This window comes from Eucyclogobius newberryi, unplaced genomic scaffold (genome assembly GCF_026437365.1).
Source record: "Eucyclogobius newberryi isolate DKJ021-1_F unplaced genomic scaffold, fEucNew1.0.hap1 SCAF_366, whole genome shotgun sequence".
Lineage (NCBI taxonomy): Eukaryota > Metazoa > Chordata > Actinopteri > Gobiiformes > Gobiidae > Eucyclogobius > Eucyclogobius newberryi.
In genome coordinates this window covers 7,268-12,500 of record NW_027316019.1, presented here as the reverse complement: position 1 = coordinate 12,500, position 5,233 = coordinate 7,268, and the positions used below count along the sequence as shown (strand labels likewise).

The 5,233-nt window shown below is 42.8% G+C and overlaps 2 long non-coding RNA genes across 3 annotated transcripts in view; both read right to left on the bottom strand.

Annotated features, from left to right (window-relative positions):
- The window catches only part of LOC140376544 (uncharacterized), an 18,578-nt gene extending 15,986 nt beyond the window's left edge, over positions 1-2,592 (bottom strand). For both annotated transcript variants that reach the window (XR_011929834.1, XR_011929835.1), the window contains exon 1: positions 2,509-2,592. This is a non-coding gene — a long non-coding RNA (uncharacterized lncRNA). The remainder of the gene's footprint in view (positions 1-2,508) is intronic.
- A 1,598-nt stretch (positions 2,593-4,190) lies between these two features.
- LOC140376542 (uncharacterized) lies at positions 4,191-4,881 on the bottom strand. The gene is made up of 2 exons (XR_011929833.1): positions 4,811-4,881; positions 4,191-4,263 (listed from the first exon to the last, which is right to left on the bottom strand). It is a non-coding gene; the product is annotated as an uncharacterized lncRNA (long non-coding RNA).
- Between the last annotated feature and the right edge of the window lie 352 nt (positions 4,882-5,233).

Sequence of the window (5,233 nt, the reverse complement as noted above, 5' to 3'; positions counted from 1 at the left end):
ACACACATGATCACACACACACACACACACACACACACACACAGACACACACACACACATATGATCACACACACATGATCACACACATGATCACACACACACACACACACACAAACACACACACACACATGATCACACACACACACATGATCACACACACACACATGATCACACACACACACGATCACACACACATGATCACACACACATGATCACACACATGATCACACACATGATCACACACACATGATCACACACACATGATCACACACATGATCACACACGTGATCACACACACACATGATCACACACACACACACACACACACACACATGATCACACACACACACACACACACACATGATCACACACACACACACACACACACACATGATCACACACACACACACACACACACATGATCACACACACACACATGATCACAAACACACACACGATCACACACACACACACACGCACACATGATCACACACACATGATCACACACACACACACACACATGATCACACACACACACACACACATGATCACACACATGATCACACACAGACACACACACACACACATGATCACACACACACACACACACATGATCACACACATGATCACACACATGATCACACACATGATCACACACATGATCACACACACATGATCACACACATGATCACACACAGACACACACACACACACATGATCACACACACACACACACACACACACACATGATCACACACACACACACACACACACACACACATGATCACACACACACACACACACACACACACACACATGATCACACACAAGCACACACACATGATCACACACATGATCACACACGTGATCACACACACACATGATCACACACACACACACACACACACACACACACACACACATGATCACACACACACATGATCACACACATGATCACACACACACATGATCACACACACATGATCACACACACATGATCACACACAAGCACACACACACACACATGATCACACACACACACACACACACACATACACACACATGATCACACACACACACACACGTGATCACACACACACACACACACACACATGATCACACACACGTGATCACACACATGATCACACACACACACACACACGTGATCACACACACACATGATCACACACACATACACACACACACGTGATCACACACACACATGATCACACACACACACACACACACACATGATCACACACACACACATGATCACACACACACACGATCACACACACACACATGATCACACACACATGATCACACACATGATCACACACACATGATCACACACATGATCACACACATGATCACACACACATGATCACACACACACATGATCACACACATGATCACACACACATGATCACACACATGATCACACACACATGATCACACACATGATCACACACACATGATCACACACACATGATCACACACACATGATCACACACACATGATCACACACACATGATCACACACACGTGATCACACACACACATGATCACACACACACACACACACACACACACACATGATCACACACACATGATCACACACATGATCACACACACATGATCACACACACACACACACATGATTACACAAGCACACACACACACACACACACACACACATGATCACACACACACACACACACACACACATGATCACACACACACACACACACACACACACATATGATCACACACATCATCACACACACATGATCACACACACAGGATCACACACACACACACATCATCACACACACAGGATCACACACACACACACACATCATCACACACACATGATCACACACACACACACACACACACACACACACACACACACACACACATGATCACACTGTAGTCCTTTGACCAAAACATGTATTCAAGTTTATAGATCAGAACTTTCAAGGGGAATAATTTCTAAAGTTTATAAATGCATGAATGACTTGGACAGTAAATCTGAATATTTAAAAATGACTTTGAAAGCCCTGCGACCAGTTGGCCACTGTCCAGGGTGGACCCCGCCTAAGGCCCGAAGTCACTGGGATAGGCTCCAGTCACCGCGAGCCCGAAAGGGAACAAGCGATAGAAAATGGATGGATGGAAGTCATATTGTAGAAAAATATTGTGCTGTTTTTGACATCATGGTCCTCTCAGTTATGAACCATGTACTTGGGCCTCAGAACTCCTGCCCTGGACACAATGGACAGATACTTCTGTCCATCACAGAGAAATGGATGAAACAAAGTGCTCAGGCGGTCAAGGACTGGACGACATCATGACCGACACACTCCAGACACTCCTTTCTTTGAATGCCACTCTTTTCTTTTATGATTTGATTCCTTCATTGTCCTGAGTTCTCTCTGGTTCTGTTTGTGTCGTTTCATATTCCAGCATACATATATATATATATTTATATTCTGTTCTTGATTACCTCGTACATGTGGATGATCAGGGAGCTTCTGTCGCTCAGCTTATCTTCAAAGTAGAATTGGTCGATAAATCTCTCAGCAGTACTTAACAGCTGCACCAAACAAAGAAGAAATAAATACATTTTGAAATATCACATTATGTAAACCAGGAAAGTGTCTGAAGTTTTATCTTTAAAAGTCCTCACTTTTTCCAAATCACTAGTTTCCAGAGTGAAGCCGGTGGGCAGACTGATGTCCAGAACAACAGAGAGGGCGGGGTTTGGTCCACGAGCGCTGCAGGAGTCAGACAAATAACACATTTACACTTACTGCGCCTGTTCTCAGCTTTATTCACTTTATACAACAAAAATGTTACACAATGGCTGAGTGACGGTACGAGAAGGCTTACGTCACATCGATGCTGAGTTCAAAGATGTTGATGAGCCCTTGTCGAGGACGATCTGTTTAACGCTCAGAAAGCACCGCATTAGCTTGGAAAGCCCAAAACAACACGCCTTTACTTTAACCAGACGGGGAGTGTCCAGAACCGCAATCTGTATCCAATATTTACAGGCATCACCATGGTAACAGCTGCGGTAAAAGGAGTTATATATATACAGTACTGTACATGTACATGTACCATGTACAATGTACATGTACAATGTACATGTACAGGGGGGGTGTGACCGCCTCTCCATGAACCCTCTACATGAACCCTCTCCATGAACCCTTTACATGAACCCTTTACATGAACCCTCTCCATGAACCCTTTACATGAACCCTCTCCATGAACCCTTTACATGAACCCTCTACATGAACCCTCTACATGAACCCTTTACATGAACCCTCTCCATGAACCCTTTACATGAACCCTCTACATGAACCCTCTACATGAACCCTTTACATGAACCCTCTCCATGAACCCTTTACATGAACCCTCTCCATGAACCCTTTACATGAACCCTTTACATGAACCCTCTCCATGAACCCTCTCCATGAACCCTCTACATGAACCCTTTACATGAACCCTCTCCATGAACCCTTTACATGAACCCTCTCCATGAACCCTTTACATGAACCCTCTCCATGAACCCTCTACATGAACCCTTTACATGAAGCCTCTACATGAACCCTTTACATGAACCCTCTACATGAACCCTCTCCATGAACCCTCTACATGAACCCTCTACATGAAGCCTCTACATGAACCCTCTACATGAACCCTCTTCATGAACCCTCTACATGAACCCTCTCCATGAACCCTCTACATGAACCCTCTACATGAACCCTTTACATGAACCCTTTACATGAACCCTTTACATGAACCCTTTACATGAACCCTTTACATGAACCCTTTACATGAACCCTCTACATGAACCCTCTACATGAACCCTTTACATGAACCCTCTACATGAACCCTCTACATGAACCCTTTACATGAACCCTTTACATGAACCCTTTACATGAACCCTCTACATGAACCCTCTACATGAACCCTTTACATGAACCCTTTACATGAACCCTTTACATGAACCCTCTACATGAACCCTCTACATGAACCCTTTACATGAACCCTTTACATGAACCCTTTACATGAACCCTCTACATGAACCCTCTACATGAACCCTCTACATGAACCCTTTACATGAACCCTTTACATAGAAATATGCAGCAACTTCAAACTCTGCACCTTTTGATCTTTCAATGGTGACTCTCATGTCAAACGTCTCACAGCTTTTGGCATTTGCTTCTGGAAGCTGGTTGAAATATGTCACCACCTTAAAAAACATCACTGACATAAGTCATATGGAGTAAATGTATCAAATTAACCACAGAAGTCATTATTTAAGGACCTACATTAACCACAGAAGTCATTATTTAAGGACCTACATTAACCACAGAAGTCATTATTTAAGGACCTGTACCCAATTGTTTGCATGTAATAAAGTCAAATCTGTTTTTACCCAGCACAGAATTATTCAGGTGAAAATGAGATCACAAAGCTTAATCTGTATCTGATAACGGTGTTAATAAAGCTTGATCTAATGACAGTGTTAATAAAGCTTGATCTAATGACGGTGTTAATAAAGCTTGATCTAATGACGGTGTTAATTACAGTGCTGTTAGCATGCTAATGTTTGTTAGCATGCTAATGTTTGGGCTGTGACAGTTGTGATCAGTGATTATTATATAGTGTTGGTGATGCTCAGAATGCGTTAAGTGATCAGCTCATGTGGCCTGCCGCAGAGTTCTGTTAAGACAGTCAAAATCAGGTATAGAACCTTTAACTGTTCAATACATTTCACTGTTACTTTCTGACATTACCTCCACCGTTCCCTTGGCGTTTCCACGAGCCTCCACATCAAAGTCCTCGTCTCTTAACACCTAAAATAAACAGAAACAGACAATCCACATATGTTGAATATTATGAGTTATTATTTAAACCCAAAACATGCACAAAAATCCTCCAGCTCCATCTGGAGATGGGCCCATTGAAAGATGGGTCAAATGCAGAGGACAAATGTTCCTATGTGGACAATAAAGAGAGCCTTTATTTGTCCCACAACGAGGTCTTGTGCCTTAAAGTCTTTTCACCCGACAACAATAACGGCTTTTCTTTTTCACGGCGCAGTATTTACAGAAACCTTTGTCATAAACCACAACCATAAGCCATATCTGCAATAATAAATGTTGAAAGGCAAATTCTAGCTTCCATGTCATGAGCCGTTTGGAACACTGCGTGAGAAC